Here is an 18,414-nt window from a genome sequence, read left to right as displayed (position 1 = left end):
CATTTACATTTATAAGGGAAATCTCTGTGTGTAAGTGTGTCTCCTTCTTGGTACCAGGAAGAGGATGACTAAATCTCTAGAAACTTATCAGTGGAGAAGACAGTGACTTACATCTGCATACCAGCCATGCTCTCGTCAACCACGCTTTGCCTGGTAACCTCCCACAACGGGCTCCCCTCTACATCTTCTTTTGTCTTTAGCTGGAGATGGTATTTAAGGTGGTGGCTTGGGCCATGTCAGCGAGTTACTCAGTTTCCTGGGCATCTCCCCTGTGTACAGGAGATATACATATTATTAAACTCCTGTGTGTTTTTCTCCTGTTAATCTTTTATTACAGGGGGAATTTCAGCCAAAAGCCTAGAAGAGTAGAAGGAAAATTATGTTCCCTTCCATACCTTACTGTAGCTCTAGCATTAGGCCAAGAAGGCTAAAATGCACTTATTATAATGCGCTGGAGGCAAGACAAACATGGCTGTGAGTCCAGGCTGTGTCTCTTTCTGTTTGCTTTGGGCTGGAACAAAGTCTTTTATTACTCTAAGCCTCCATTTCCTATTAGTTCTGTCTTCAGAGTTTGAAGTTTAAATGGTACAATTTGTGTTAAAATGCTTATTACAGATTACTTGGAACAGAAGTGCTCAAATAGAGCAAATAATGTGATTATCATCAGTATTATTGTTTAAAATATACCCCTTGTTTAACAGTTTTTTTCAAATGAGCCAGGCCAATAAGCAGTGTGCTGGCTCTGCAAATGGAGCTAGTGGTGGTGAGGGGCTGGAATATACTCCTTGTAGCCTCTGTGTCTGATCTAAACTTACTGGAGTCAGGATGGAAAGCAAGTTTCTTTCCTTCCAAGTCATTTCTTTCACTTTAATAAGCTAGTATAGTTTTACAAACTCTTTTTTTTTTTTGAGGAAGATCAGCCATGAGCTAACATCTGCTGCCAATCCTCTTCTTTTTGCTGAGGAAGACTGGCCCTGAGCTAATATCTGTGCCCATCTTCCTTCCTTTATATGTGGGACGCCTGCCACAGCATGTGCCAAGCAGGCCCACACCCGGGATCTGAACGAGCGGACCCCGGGTGCAAACTCTTTTTTAATTAAAAAAAAAAAAGCAGTCCCTTTGTTGTTCTCAAAGTAGTATTTAAATTAACCTACAAATATCCAGCAGACCATTCATAACTGTTGTTTTTAATTTCATGAAAACACTATCATTGCTTGTGGTAAAGTTGCTAATTCAGTTAAAGAATGGGATGTGCTAGTGAATCATTTAATGCTCCACCTTGTGGGGTATACAAATGTTCATGCAGAAGAGTCACCCAATGTATGCAAGACTGTTATCTTAAGAGGTGAATGCTGAGTCTCCAATTAGGGGAGGTTTTTAATTTTTTTCCTGAAGGACGCAGTACCTCTGACTAAAGCAAGAATGAAAAATCAAGTTTTCAAACAGATTTACCAATCAAAGGACATTTTTAAAAATTATTAAAAGCAAAAAGATATTATCCAATAACACAATATTTTTGGTTTTCCAATGTACATCACGGCACTCCTGGTCTCAACATATGTAGTTTCTTCTTATTGGAGGCTCTTTTATCTCATCTTACCAGAAAAGTCATGGCAAGCTTCTAATAAATTAGTTTGAAAAAAAATTTCAAATAAGTGGAATCATACAGTAGGTACTTGTTTCTTTCAACCTCTTTCCCTTGCATATCTGTGATATACCCAGGCAGCTTTGTGAATCAGTGTTTTTTCCCTTGTTATTCCAGAGTAGCAACCCATTATATGAGTATGATCAATTTGTTTATCCTTTAACCTTTGGTACACATTTAGTTGGTGTAGAATTTTTGGTTATTACAAATATAGCTTTTATGAACATTCAGATACATGATTTTTAGACATATATTTTAATTTTTGTTGAGAACGTATCTAAGAGTGGAAGTATTTGGTCATAATGATGAGGATACAGGCTGCCCCAGGGAGAGAAGCCCAAGGCATCCTGCCTTACATACTGATCTATATCATCCTCCAGGAAGCATAGGGCATCCTGACCTGATCCGACCTGCTTCTTATCCAAAGTTATAGGACCACCCAAAAACCAGCCCCACCTGCACTGCTGCCATTTTAATGACTTTTTTACATGATCTTCCCTTTGTCTTGTAAAGAAATAACTCATATATTTATGCCTTACAAGTTTAGCCCTACCCTCAACTCATTGCAGCTCTTCACTGCGCATGGGTTCTGTCCCCATGCTACTCCATGCTATTCTCTGAATAAAGGAGCACTACCACCAGACCTTGAGAGTCCAAGAAATCTTTCTTTTGACTCCTCGCCTCACTGAGCCAGCATCAATAAGGCTGCATATGTTTCATCAGAAACTCTCACACGAGTGAAATATTGATGAGTTCTCCTTGCTCCATAGCCTCACTGGTACTTGGTGTTGTCAATCTTTTGTTTTGCCTACTTTGTTTTGTTTTGAGTTGAGTTGAGCTGTCTTAGTGGGTATGAGATAGAGTTTCATTGTGGCTTAATTTTGCAGTTTCTTAAAACTGATTCTGAGCACTCTGTCTTTGTGTTTCTAGGCCATTTGAAAGTTTTATTTTCTTCAAGTATCTGTTTGAATCCTCTGTCCATCTTTATTGGATTTCATGTTTTTATGTTATTGTGTTGTAGGAGGTTTTTACGTGTTCTATATGTGAGTTTTTGGCAGATCTGTTTTTCAAGTCTGTGGTTTGCCTATGCATTTTCTTAATGGTATCTTTGATGAGCAGAAGGCTTAATTTTGATGAATTCTTACCTATCTTTTTGTTATGGTATTACTTTCTATGTCTTTTCTTAGAAAAATTTACCTTCCCTCAAGTCACAAAGTTATTATTCTATATTTTCTTCTAGAAGTTTTATAGTTTTAGCTTTTATACTTAGGTCTGTGTTGCATCTCAAATTTATTTTTGTGGAAGATGTTAAATAGTCATGAAGGTTCATTATTTTTTTATGGAGATATATATATATATATCTTGGTGAGGAAGATTTGCCCTGAGCTAACAGTTTTTATAGATAACTTGATGGATTATTTGTTGAAAAGATTTTTCTTTCCTCATTGATTGCCTTGGTTCATTTATTGAACATCAATTTATTTATGCCCATAGGTCTACTTCTATGGACGCATGTAGATCAGACTATTTGATCTTTTTCTGTATTTAAGCTGGGAAGGGTGAGCTATACTTTCAGATGTGTTTGGTTCACCTTTGGATTCAATTCAACAGAGTCCTGGAATCGATCAAGTAGAGAATGCCTGAGAATAGCTTTGCTGCTTTCACAGCAAACCCCTGGGAGAAGGGGGATGTAGAGCTGCTCAGCTGAGAGGTCTACCCTTGTGTTGGCAGTTCTTTTGTCCTCTAATCAGTCCTCGCTATCCTTTAACTGTCAACAATATCCTCCCATCCTTGCAAAATCCCTCAGTTTCTGGCAAGTCTGCAAGAATCCAAACCAGGCGTCTGCCCCTAAGTATGAAGTGACCATGGCGCCCTCATCTTCTCTGAAGGGCTTATTTCTCTCTGGAATTCAACTCATGTGTTTGCTTCCACCACACTTCCCTAGCCATGTCGTAGAGTGTGGTTTATATTCTTTCACTTTTTAATGTTGTTTCATGGTAGCATAATTCTTTCCCGACCTTTTAAATTCCAAATGACAGAGAAGCCTGTCTGGTGAAACAACTGAAATAAATTTAGAATAAAAATTTTAATGATGTAGGTTTGTTGATTGGGGGAACAAATGAATTTTTATTTAAAGAAAGCAATTTTTGCTATCTTGTCCTGACTATTCCTCAGCCTTTGTTGTGGATAATTGTGGTCTTCTTGGTGAGTGATAGAGAAGATCTATCCTGCTCTTTTTTCACAGAGAACAAAGAAATAAACTTCAAGCCTTTTGTGTGCCTTGACCTCTGCTGAAAAGGACCCTTTAACAAGAATAGCAAAGATTAATATGGCAAATACTATACACAAAGTACTATTCTAACTGCAATATATTTTATATTATTTACAATGTGGGGCAAATATTATCACTATCCTTACTTGAGAGATGAGAAAACCATAGTGTGAAGAGGTTAAATAACTTAACCAATGTCATACAGTAGAAGCCAGAGCAATCGCATGCACCAGAAAGCTGGGTTAATGTTCTTGCTGTTAAATAGTACACTATCCTAACCTTTTTAAGGCAGACTCTCTGTGCACTCCCATGTCCATTGTAGCATTGGTGACAATAGCCAAACATGGAAACAAACTAAGTGTTCCTCAACAATGAATAGTTAAAGAAATTGTAGTGTAGAGGTACAGTGGAATATTATTTAACCATAAAAAGAAAAGAAATCCTGCCATTTGTGACAGCATGGATGAATCTTGTGGGTATTAGGCCAAATATGATAAGTCAGACAGAGAAAGACAAATACTGTATGATCTCACTTATATGTGGAATCTAAAAGGGTCAAACTCCTAGAAACAGAGAGTAAATTGGTGGTTGCCAATTTACTAGGGGGATGGGGAGGCGGAAAATGGGGAGATGTAGGTCAAAGGGTACAAACTCCCAGTTTTAAGAGGAATAATCCAGGGGATCTAACGTACAGCGTGGTGACTACAGTTGACAAGACTGTATTGTGCATGTGAAATTTGCTGAGGGTTAATGTTCCCACCACACGCACCAAAAATGAACATGTGAGGTGATGGATGTGTTAACTAACCTTATTGTGGTAATCATTTCACAATATGCACATATGTCAAAAGATAGTGCTGTATACCTTAAGCTTACACAGTGCTGTTTGTTAACTATATCTCAATACAGCTGGAGAAAATTTAAAACTTTAAAAAATGTAAAGTAAACTCTCTATACGAGTCTAAGAAGAACAAAGCCTGCGAGCAGAGCGAAGAGTGAGGGGACAGACTAAAACTGCTCTCTGTAATTGACTATGGAATCACATTTAAATTAGATTATTTGTTCATTTTACCAGTGAACGTGTTAGTAGTAGGCCTGTGCTGGTATGTACAGTCTAGGCACAGTTAGTTCCTCTTAATGAGTTCAACTCAAAGTTTGATCTTACTGTATCAGACACAAGGGAAGGCCAGTAATCAAGGTGGGAGGACGGCCAGGACTTAGCTGCAGAAGATTCCATGAAAGCATCATTGGTCCTGTCCTTCATGCCATTATTTTCCCTTTCCCTGGTAGGTAGGAAGATTGGCCATATTTGGTTAGCCTGCACAGATGTTCCTTCCTCCTAGCCCCTGTCCCAATATAACTCTATTGAGTATATCCAGCCTAGATTTATACATGCTTTTCATTCCCTTGGTATTAAGAAAAGTTTGCCTAATTTGGCAGTTGCATAAGAGGACACATTCCTACGATATAAGGAAAACAGTAGAATTTTTCTCGTCTTTATTAAGGGAGTGGTTACACAGTTGTGTTCATTTGTCAAAATTCAGCATTTTGCTAACAAGCGCTTTTCAGTAAAAATATAGAATAAAATTATATAATTTGGTGTGAGAGTCAATTAGGGAATCTCACTAAATTCTGTAGGCTTGCCAGCAATGCTAAGTATTGAATAATTCATCAGCTGTTTATCACATTTAATCCTCCCTCTATTACTGCACTTTTCGTTTCTTTTTAATTTTTCGAAAGGATTACATTTTTTGAAATGAGAGACTCCAGAAGTCTAATTGCAATTTTATTAACATGGAGCTTTTGCTAGCTAAATTGTCAAAAAGAGTTTCACCTAACACTACGCCCTCTTCTCAGACTGAGGGACCTCACTACAGCATCAAACAAAGAGCATTTCTCAGAGTTGAACTCTCAGTCTATTTATGCTATAGGATGGGCAATAAAGAAGAAGGCGGATCTTTCCAGTGTTGTAGGCCACAGATAGAGAGATGTCTTGCTTCTAATTGTCTGATCCACAGATTTTGAAACAAATGTTGTCCTTAAGATGAACCAGAATAATAAAACCTAAAGTAAGTTCATTCTATGTAAGTGGATTGGTCTCCTGCAAATGAAAACAAAAAAAAGAAGGAAAAAAATATTGCAAGATACATACATAAACATATGTAGATTATATTAAAACATAATTAAACATCAGGTGATTCAGGATAGCTTAAATTGTACTAAATAGAAATAATGTTATATTAACTAGGCTATCCCATGCTTCTGTTAAATACTATACAATTTGTTTATTTAAATAATCTGCCATCAGTTTATTTTAAAATGTGAATTATTAATTTATTTATATAATGAATTCCTATTATATGCCGGCAACTATGCTAAATGCTGCAAATAACTATGAGAAACACAACATGCCTCTTGCATCAAGTCACTTGCGGCCTATTTTAAAGGCAAAACAAAATTTCATGTATGATTAAAGCAGGTAAGGACTTGTAACTATAACTTAGAATCTGTGTCTATAAGGATCTAACACTCTTGCCTGGACCAGAGTATAAGCTTTCTCAATATTTGCAGCACAAATGAATAAACGGAATGGATTGTTAATTTTTAACATATGTTTGAGACTAATTTTAAAAGACAATAGCTTTTGAATAGGTCACAATAATCAGTATATTTTCTTTATTTCTTTTGGAAGATAAAAACGCTGCAGTAGATTTTCTAAACTGCCAATTTGCTGAAAAGATAGGCGATTTTCTTGTTAATGTGTTTATCGGTTGTCTTTTGGGGAATAGTGAGCACACTCACTTCCACATGACTCCTAACTCCTGCTCAGTATCTTTACCTATGTATTTCCTAAACCCCTTCGTGTAACAATTAAGGAAAAACAATAACCCAATGTTTTATTACTTCAAGTCCACCGTAATTCAGTGTTTGACTAAAGTCAAGTATATGAGGTTACAGGTCAAAGAAAATAAAAGATAAATTAGGACAAATGTAAGCATTTACAACTACTTTGCCTCTTGCAATTCTGCAGAGAAAGGGCTGTATCTCTACAAAACTGGAAGAAAGGAGATCATAATAAACTTATATATCTACAGTGGTCTTGAACATCAATCAAACACATGAAGGCAATGTTCTCTTAAGCCCACAGAGCCTATTTCTCATATCCTTAAAGTTTCAACATGGCGTTTGCAGGAGAGTTACGTGTGCCAAATTATAAATACTTTTCAGGTTTGCAATTATGAGCAAGAAAAAAAACTCTTCACATATCCAGTGAGTCCCACCATGCTTTTATGAGTCACACAATGGAACAATCAGTGTTTATTGAGTCTTAGTACAGACTACGCAAGTTTTTCCCTGTGTCTAAACTCCAGGAAATGCAAATGATGCTCCATAATTTAGAAATTAATAGCTCAAGGTTTAGACTCAGACAAACTTGGCTTCAAGTCCTAGTTCAGTCTTTGAACAATTGAGGACTCAGATTTCTGGTTTCCCCCAAAAAATTCCCCCCTTTCTTCTTTACTATGTGTTCTTCCCTGAATATATTCTCTACTACTTCCTTATTTTGATAGGAGCAAAGTTCTCACATAAAACTCTGCATTTCCCGGGCTTCTTTCCACATAAGTGTAGACATGTGACATAATATTTTTAGCCAGTAAGATCTGAAGTTGTTGCATGAAGCTTCTAGAAACTTCTCTTAACATGGAAAAGAGGACTCATCTACCTAGAATATTTTGAGTTTTTTTCTTTCCCTTTTCCTCTCTACAAAGAAAACTAGACAGTAGAATTGGAGCATCCATCTTTCCATTGTAAACCAAGAGCACATATTAAAGATCAGTGAACTTACAGAATACAAAGGTCCAGAACACTGGTGGTCTCATTGAGTCACCACTGCAGTCTGCAATGCCTAATTCCAAACTTCTATGGGAGAAAAGCAAAACCTCTGCTTTTCTTAAGCCACAGTTTTCCAGATTTGTTATTTGCGGTTCAATACAATTATTAACCAATATTCTAATTATGCCACCATTGGTTAATACTAAATCTGTTCTGAAAATTCCTTTTATTTATAAAATAAGTGTAATAAATAACAAAAATAGTAATCTGAATAGGTATGCTGGAAGGATTAAGTAAGAACATAAATGTAAAGTGATCAACTCAATTCTTGGCAGAGAATTTGCTCTCAGCAGATTGCAATTATTAAAGTGATATGCTATTTGAGAAGCAGGTCTTCCTTCTGCCAGTCCATTTTTAATGTTATCCTTGAGAGAACAAATCAGCAACCAAAAACTTGACTCTATTTTAAGATAGATATAATCACACGTCTTCACAGCTCTTTGTATTTCTAACTCAAACAATACTACCAATCAGGCATCAGAGAAATGATAAGGCACAGTTTCCCCAAATTGCCATAAATCCATGCCCTTGAGAAGTCTCCTGAGCGACATTGCTACTCACCTCAAAATACAGAGAGAAATGTAAGCTTTAAAGCTGGATGCATTAAAGTTTTAATGAAAGCAAACTGAAACACCAGAGTCCAATCAGATATTCCATTCCTTACACGTGAATAAAGTCAGATTGGTTTAATTTTGGCTCTGAAGGCTCTGAAAAGGCAGAAGTGGTGTTAACTTACACTGCTGAATTGTTTCAGATAAACACTGACTTAAAAGCAATTACCAGAGCAAATGTGCTAATGATTTTGAAAAGACTATTTTAAGTAAAATCCATTCAACTGACAAAATAAAAACACAAAGCATTATATCTTAGATCCTCTTTAAAGTGATGTATTACTTATTTATTGCTTTTAGGAGATCTTTCCTCAAGACAGCAGTTAATTTCTCCTGATTTAATACATAATTGTTTCTTATGCATAATTATATTCCTTTCATTTACATTTATAAGGAATCATGGAACTTCAAAATAGAGAAAGTTCATTACAATACTAATATTTAATGCTTCAAAAAAATCCCCCGTGCAAATAACTAAATTAACTGCTTGATTAATTCTATTTAGCACATTCCTTTTCTCTTTCAACTATGCCATTTATTGTTTTCCAGATTCACTCAAGAAGTTAATTCTCTATGATTAATCAGAAAAGGAAATATTTTTCTTGGTTTATTTGGTTGACTTGTTTTCATGTGTTAATTTTTATTTTCCTGCTGTCAATTACTTTAAAAAATCAGTTTTTAAAATTGTCCAGTAGGCATAAACTGTACAAATGTATATCTTCCCACCAAAACATTCTGAAAATCCTCCAATGTATCAAACTTTACCGAAAGTCTAAAATCTGTCCCTATAATCTTTATCATATAAAATAAAGGTATCAGATTGTAGAATAAAGTAGTTGTAAATGAGAGCTAACTTGTTAGAATCCTAAAATATGAGCGTAATATAAAAAGATTAGATTGTTATAAAAAACATTTTTATTATGTTATAACTAGAATAAAAGAATCAATAAAATTATCTTCTCTCTAGGTTAAGTAGAGGTTCATACATTTTCTTGCTTTATTTAAAATGTTTAGTGAATGTTAAATACATACATAGCACTGGGATTAAGTGAAGGATGAGCCTATAGACTACTTGAAAGCAAGATCTCCGCCCAATTCCTCATTGTTTCCTCCAGCCTCTAACACAGTATAAGGGAAAAAAAAAGGAAACAGCTTGCGTAGTAAAAAAAGAGAAAGGAATAAAAGAGGAATGGAAGGGAGGGAGAGAGATAGTATCCCAAGTTGATTGGAAGTGTGGCCTGTGGTGGAAAATAAGCCTTAACTCCAAAGCTGGCTCTTAAGACCAATGTTTTCCTGGGCCTCATTTCCCCATCTGAATAATGGGAATAGTAGTGTCCACTTTGCCGAGTCCCTTTAATGAGAATTAAATGAGATCCCCTCTACAGAGTCTCTGGCACAGAGTCAACCTTCAGTACGTGGTATCTGCCATATCTGGCCACAGCTATTGTAGGAGTTGCCAGCTTGAAGCGGGTTCTTTTCCAAATCCTCCTTGATAACTTGAACAAAGGAATCAAGATCAAGCCAATCTTACCTGACAAAATGATGGATTAAGTGAGCTCACAATTTAAAATCCAAAAGAATTCACCTTATTAAAAAGCCAAACATTGAACTCCAATAGAGCAAGCAAACATTCAAATACAGAATAAGGAAGTTTGACTAAAGGAATTAAAAAAAAAGATATAAAAACATGAATGAATTAGGCCATGGAAGATAAAACTATGTGTAATTACAAAGGAATGCTAGATTTGAATACTTAATGATTTGGAAGTCAGACTTTCTATTCTGTCTTGAGCAATTTCTCCTTAGAACCCTGAGTTCTGCCTCAGCCACCTGGATTTAAAAGGATAAGCTACAACTGGAAAATGTGTGAGGATGAATGATAGAGATGGAATCATGTCCTTACCAGGAAATGATAGAAATATTTTAAGCTTTTTGACTTGGCAAAAACATGGTGAAGTGACACGAGCAGTAAAACTATCTCTGTTCTCAGCGGCAAGTTGAGCTGTCAAAGCAAAAATCTTACTGAACAAAATTAATCAGCCAAGGAAGACTTTATTCAAGGCTACTGCAACAAGGAAGGAGGCCAGAACTTGGAACTCAGCTCCACTGAAGCAAAGGATGGAGAGGGTTTAAGCACTGGGCTGACCTAGTGTTACGGCACAAACGGCACGATCTGCTCGCGTGAGACAACAGCCAATCGTCAAGAGGCAAGATGGTGGCAGAGAAAGGGCATTTTATTACAGCTTGCTAGCAAGAGGGAATATGGCTGACTAATGTCCAAAAGAACCATCTTAAGGGGGGCACAGAATCTTGAAGCAGTTATATAGGCCAGCGGGTTATAGGGGAGGGGGTTAGGAATGTTGACCCTCTGGTGTTACAGACTGGGAGTTGCCACACAAGATCTTTCAGTCTTCATTGATGATGGCTATCAGCATAGACTCTCTGTTTTGGGGGTCATCACATTCTTAAGGAACTCAAAAGGAAGAAGTTGTCTTATCACAGCTGGGAGGTGCGTGCACTAGCAGGGGTCGTAAAATCCACAGAACAGGTGGATCTCCTGGAGGGTGCAAATCCAGCTGGGTTAGTTAGTCAGAGGTCACTCAAAGTTACAACATGGTCTCTTTTCTACAATATGGCTTCTCTTATGTCAACCTTGTGTTGAGCCAGTTTCACTGGTGGAAAAGTACTGGAAGACACTGGGCAGATTGATCAATGGGACGTGGGGAACACATTGAGTTATTCCTGAGTTTGCCAATGGTTTTCTCTTTGGTTCTGCCATCAGCATTTGCTAATTAGTGCCCAAGAAAATTGGGCTCCTACCCTCCCACAGAGACTGGGAGATACAGGTACCACCTTCCTTGACGATTACATTCCAAAGGGATGGCCCCCAGGTTCTTGAGAAAGACATTCTTGGCCTATAAAACTGGCAAGAGGCTTTTAAAAAGATTTACATCTCCAATAGGCAGAGAAATAACTTACAAGTTTTCTAAAATAAATGCTCTAAAAAATGGGAGGTCAAGGCCAAAGTCAGGAAGAAGTCTGTCTGAAGTTTAGTCAAGTTGAGGAAAATGTTAAAGCAGTCTTGGTCAGAGTGTTGGTTTTCCAAGGTCATGATAAACCAGCAAGAAAAAGATAATAAAAAAAAGGAAAGAAAACAAAAAGAAAAAAATAAGATCTCAAATAATAAGGAGAGATTTTAGTCAGAATTAACCCTAAAGTGAGTTGTCACGTTGAGTTTACCACACACATAATAAAATATTGGAAAATATGGTTTGGAAGAATTGTATAGCATCTATCCATGGCATCTCTGCAAAGAAAAGCAACAATTTTTCCCAGATACTTTACCTTTATTGCTCCTGAAAGATAGAAAGACAGACCAAGGAATCTCTCATTTTGTACCCAATAATTTCATGATAACACGAATCACCTTCAACTAACTAATCCTAAGAGAACAAACTAGTTATGTGATCAGTGCATATACTCATGAAGTATAGTACCTCTAAGACTAGAAATTCAGTTCTTATTTAGCAAGATAAACTGTAGCTTCCAGATAATAAGAACCGTTGACATTCATTGAGCATCCATACTTGTCAAATAAATTGGTAGGCCCTTTACGCATATTTCATTAAAATTTACTCCATTAAAATTTAGTCTGTAACAGAAGCTTACAGATTTCCCCTGTTACTATTGTCACTTTGCATGCTTTGTAATACAGTTTTGCAAAAGGATGCAGACTAGTAAATTTGAGAGCTGGGATGTAACCCCAGGCAGGCATGATCGCAGAGATCCACTTTTTCATGCCTTTTAACACGAGTTAGGACTCAGTATTTGCAGTCCAGTAGAAATCATGAAGAGTCTAAGAGATTCCCATGGGCTTAAGGACCGGGAAAGAATAGACATTTCCAACACAGAACAGAGGCTCATATAATTTTTTGATTCATTAAAGGAGCCATGTTTATTTCCCAGACATTTCTTGCTCAGACATGATACATTTGGAAATATTGTGGGTTTATTGTATAGATTTACCTTTTTCATTTTCACCTATCCTTTATGACATGGTAATGTGTTCTGGTTACAAATTAATTGAAAGTTAACCAAGTAACAAAACTGTGTTTCTCTTGGGCTTAAGAACTCATTGGTACAGTTCAGGAAAACGAGTTTGCTCTCTGAAGTGAGCCCAGTCTCTGATTGAGATGCTACTTGCCTACCAAGAAAAAAAAAGTAGAATTTCTGATTTGTATTTCCATTACTATATGCGTAATGTAATAGATGGGGCAAGAAGGTATGTAAAGTTTGAAGTAAAAATGTAATCAATGCAGCTAACATTTTAAAATGTATTTATAAAGAGAAAATAAGACTTTTAAAATGCTGATCTGAAAAACACTGAAATAATTCAGTTCACTGCATGATATTTTTGAGTAATAAAAAAAATTGCTGGAAGCTGAGAGAGAGATCATGAAGAACTGACGCTTCTGGGTAATCATGTATTGGTTTTCTTTTGTGTGCCTACAGCAATGGTGATGATTCTCCTGTTTCATCCCGTGACAATTTTATGTTGTTAGTGAGTATAATGTCCACTATACAACAGTGCAAATTCATATATGTTGTCCCAAATACTACTTAATATCCTAATAAAAAGCCATGTCGCAATGATCCACAGAAGACAGTTTAGAAAGAGTGTCACAACTCAATGTTAGTCCTTTTCCAAAAAATAGGTGACATGGCTTACCCCAAGGGCATTCTCAGTCGAAATAGCCCTCTTGTAAATGGCTTCTTAGAAATATTGCAGACACAGCAGAAGCACATCACTGTGGAAAGAAAGCCTGGGATTAAATATTATCCTAGCAATAACATCCTTGGGATTAATTTATAACTTAATTAATAAACAGGGTCTTCACAATCTGATGAAATCAGTAGAATTTGCACAGACTCAACAGTTGCTCTTTGTCAAGAAATTGGAAAGAGTGTTTTTAAACTTCAAATCCTACAGCCAAATAGTTAAAGGTGTGATAAAGGCAATTTTACAATTTTTCTAAGCGTTTCAGTTGCGTGTGCAAGTTGCTTTATATACACCACTGATATCAAATCACCTGTTTACTTATTTATTATTTCATACTGGAATAGCATGTATCTGTAGTAATTAATTAACATAATAAGTGCTGCCACTCCCTCTTTGCTTTAAAGCTAGACTTCAGCATCTTTTTTTAACGTAATCCTCTAGGCAGGCAATAACAATCATTTAGAAAGGCACTCGAGTTGACATCCGGTTACTATATTAACATAATATTTGGGCAAGATGAAACATAAGGAAACGTTTTCATGATATGCGCGTGTTCTTTCACAGTGGGCTGTAGGAAGAAATAGAGGAACCCACAAGGTGCGATGCTAATTGGCTACATGGACAGGAGGACAAGGACAATGGTGCTTAACAAGATATCTCAAAAATTCTTCTATCATAATCCTCTATAGCCTCCAGGGTACCCAGCAAAGAGTTTAATTCACTGTATGTGATAAACCAAAAAGTCTCAGAGTTGAAGAAAGTCCTGGAGGTCACCTCGTCCAACTCTCTGTCTGCTGTATCAATCTCCTCAAAAGTGGCTTTCCAGATTGTGCATCAATATCTTCCCAGCTGAGGAAAGTTGCTGCTTCCTCAGGCAGCTCACCTCCATTGGGGGCAGCTTAAATTGGGATTTTTTTTTTTTAACTTTTACCCCCTAGTCCTTAGGCATGGGCTTTCTGGATATTTGAACACAGATGATTTGTTTCCGTATTTATTTGGCATTTCACTCAACTGAAAGTCTCCTCTTCTCATGTGGTTTAACATCTTACATTATTTTCTTATCCGTAAGTGAAAAAGTTTGTACTAGATCTGCATATTTAATTATCTAGTCTTTTTTAGTAGTGGAACTCTTTACATTAAACAAAAATATGATATGATATCCTCATGAATAAATTACAGACCAGCAGATAAGTTGTGGCTGGAGGAAAACCTGGGAGCCCACCTACTTGGCTTTGCTTCAGCCTTCTCGGAAACCCTCAGGTACCTCAGCGGAAGTCTAGGGCTCCGTGTCAGAGACGTTGAAAACACCAGAGCAAGCACCTATGAAATTTACATCTAGCTGAAACTGTTAGTAGAACAGCGCAAGGTGGATTATCTCCTTTCCCTTAGGTGGTCTTCACAGATGGCTCTGAGTTTGATCAGCATCCTGGTCACTTTGTTGGACACATGCCAGAGTATCACACTGGAGGAGCAGTCTTTAAATGCCCCACTTTAAAAACAGTCAACTTTAAAATTGAATTCAATATGTGCAAAACTGGTTATTTTGCTGTCTTATAACAGAAAAATAAATCACCATAAATGGTTTATCCCCACATAATTCAGATAAACACTGGAGATTTGACTACACGAACCATGATGGATGAAATATAACATCCTCTTCCTATCCATAAAAGACTTTTTCCTCAAGTACCTGAAAAATTCTAAGAACAAGCAGAAGAGCAGACGCACTTCGCACGCCTTTATGATCGCCCTCTCATCATTGATTGCCGCAAAATACGGTCCAGATCTTATGGTCTTACATTTCAGTAAGTTAAGTATAGGGGCGGGTGGTCACCTTGATTTGTTTTGCCAATCTAATGCCTTATATATCTAGAAATAATAAAAAATGAGTCATTTGGATGCAAAGCACTCCTGCTCCGCTCATTTTGATTAGACAGGATAGAGTCGTACCTGCTGGAGTGGCAATTTTAATTTTAATACGCTTTAGGAATTTGTCAGTATGAAAATTATGTAACACTTTTGAAACACTGAGGAAAATTTTGCCATAACTTTCTTCTTTCAAGGGTAGACTGAAATTTTTTTCATGATCTCTGCTAACAAACTTAAGTCTCAACCAATGGTATAATATTTAATTTTAAAAACATTTTTCATTGGTACAACATTCATGCTGCATTTTCAAGAGTACTATATTTAGTCAACAACTTCTGTTGTGTTCAGCTTATTTTTTAGTTTGGGTGTTCAATTAGTACTCTGGAGAAGGAATGTAGACTTTGAATGAGAATGAACATATCTGTAACCATCATCATTAATTTAAAGAATATGTTTTCTATTTTTTCTACTTTGTCTAAGTTACTTTAAGATCTTTTCTATCAATGTCTTATATAACTCAGCTATTATATTACTATTTAAATTTCCCTATTTTCACTGGAATGTAGGGAAGTGAGTTATCTGAATGAAAGAAATATTCTATATAAAAATAATGTATCACATGTAAGGGACCAAGTTTTAACATCTAGCACCAAGAAGTGTGCCTCTCATTCCACAGGCCTTAGCTTCAAATCACTTAACTTAGTTAAATGAATGCATGAGACCAGGTGCAGGTGACCTCTAAGCCTCCCCAAGATTAAAAATAAGGTAAATGACCACAACAGCCTTTGAAAGTCAGATAGAACAGCACAAGCGAGCATAGATAAAAATTACGGTATTTTTCAAAATGAGATTAACATCTAACAAAAGCCAGAAAGAGATCCATTCAGCAGTCAATGAGGACCAGAACCGAAGTCCTGCAGACGTCAGTATCACCTGAGCCATATACACTTTAATGAGCAAGCTGTCTAAATTAATTTAAAACCATTTGTATGTAAAATTAATCAAAGGCTCATTCATGTCTGAGTTCTATGTTCAAACATTCATGCTATACAGAATAATTTGTGATAGACCCTTAGAAGTATAAAAAGTGATTTGGCCCCTCTGGAAAGCTGGGAGCGAGGAGTGAGCGCTGGGGTGACGCCCGCTAAAGGCGAGCCGTGCCCACCGCTCCCGAGCCCGGAGGGCGCCTTGTCACTCACGGGGGAACAGGGAGGGGGCGCCCAGCGAGGGGACCGCGCACATGGGTCACCGGGCTGCGCTCTGGTCCCCGGCTGCACACCGGCCCAAGGCTGATTCTTTATCCCTCTTCTCCCGAGGATGGGGAGAGGCGGGGCGGGGCGAGGAGAGAAATCTGATCTGCCAGTAATTGAATGCATGTACTAGGCAGTGAATACATGTACTAGGCGAGAAATGAAACCACATTCACTGGGAAAGACGACCAGGGCCTTCGAGTTGCAGGCAGGTGTCCCTCACCTGATTACACAGCTCAGAGAACAGGGCTTTAGACAGGGCGTTTAAAAATATTTTTCTAATTAGAAACGCCTAGCGATCCCCTAACTCAGGCGGCTGGATAGCGGGAGCGAGCGACGTCCAGCAGAAGACCCTGGTCCCATAATGCCCTTGCGAGCTTCTTAACCGGTGACTGGCTTAGGGGTCCGGGGCTGTAGAGACTCTGCCACTTTAACGTTTTGAAGATTTCTTATACCCCCTGGCTTCAACCTCTCCACCCTCACCAGCAGGTGACAGAGGGCTGGCCCTGGTGGCCCAAGTCCACTCACCTGCCGGGGTCCTTTCCTCAGGTGAGGTTCTTCAGGGAGACGTAAACTGAAGAGATATTCAGCAAAATGTTAACAGTAGTTAACACGGATTGGTGGTGTTGGAAGGGGAAGTTATTTGTCATTGTATTTTCTGAATATTCCAAAATTTCCACAAAAGAATAGAAAACAGTGATCTGTAACTCAACTGCGGGGTCCTTTCCTTCAGGTGAAACCCATAGAAGAGGAATAACTGAAGAATTAATCAGAATAATCACAGTACTTTGTTATGAAAAGAAAGCGCGTTTGTTAACCTATTATTTCCTGCTTTTAATGGGATTGAAATAGTAAGCATCCATGCAGCACAGAAATAATACATTTAAAACTCCGCATCACTACAGTAATTGAGCAGGAATATACGCAAACTGGACATCATCCCTTGGTTAATGGTAGAAGTGACACATATATAGGCAGACATAATCAACTCTTATTTAAACCGTATGCCACTTGGTAACAAAAAACATATTTTGCCAGAACAGGACCCTGACTTTAAGGTTATAAAATAGGATTTCATTTTGCCCTTGCTAGAGTTTTCTAACAATAGCTTTTCAGTGCAGTCTGAAATTTAATCATGCTTTTTGTGCAATGACATGCGACTATTTTCTATTAAGAACATGTGTATAGTAAGGCATACCGTTCTCGTTTGTAGATACCGTTATGTTTGTATGACAAGTTCATATTTATTATCTCATGTGCTCATTACCGAAGTCAAGTGCACCCGCATTTCCATTGTTCTTCTCTTTTATGACGAGGCGGGCTCACAGAGAGGTCACGTAACTTGTTCACGGTGTCTCAATCTCAGATAAAACGGAGCTTGTGTTCAAAGTCCATCTGTATCACTTCAAAATCTGTTGTGATAAAGATTCCTCTGAAACTAGGAGAAGGAAAAACTTTTGCCTCTACTCAAATTTTATTACTTTCTTCTAGACATATCAACATGAAGCAACGATCCTCATCAACTTAGGACAAAAGGATCAAAATAAACTTTGTTTAGACACACCCACGCACAGTTCTGTGTGTGTCTCTATATTTTACATCCAAAAATAGTTCCAAATTTAATTGACCTCCTGTTCATTTTCTGTAGAAAAAAAAGTTATCTATTTTAGGTGGAATAGATGTGTATCAGCAAACGATATCTTGGGAAATAAACCTGTATAAGATTTTGGAAACACTTTGGGGATGCAAGAATGATCTCTTGAATTCTGTAATGGTTCACCATTATGTCAAATGTCTTCTCTTGCTGGGGAATTACAGGACCATAGCACTTCATTGCCCAAGACATTCCTTCTCCTCTGTCACAGGGAAATTTCAAAGCCAGAGATTGATTTCATGGCTTCAGAGAGTTGATATATGAAGTTTAAAGATCCAGCAGTGCAGAGAGCAAGCAAACTTAACATAGAGCATTTCATAGTGATTTGTTAACAGTTACTGTTGACACTCTTGCAGATACCGAATATCTAAGAGGAATCTTGGATATAAATAAATAATTTCAGTGGACTTTCACAGTCCAGCTTTGATTTTCTTTCTAGATT

The sequence above is a fragment of the Equus quagga genome, chromosome 14, assembly GCF_021613505.1.
Source record: "Equus quagga isolate Etosha38 chromosome 14, UCLA_HA_Equagga_1.0, whole genome shotgun sequence".
Lineage (NCBI taxonomy): Eukaryota > Metazoa > Chordata > Mammalia > Perissodactyla > Equidae > Equus > Equus quagga.
Note: the sequence above shows the minus strand (reverse complement) of the source record.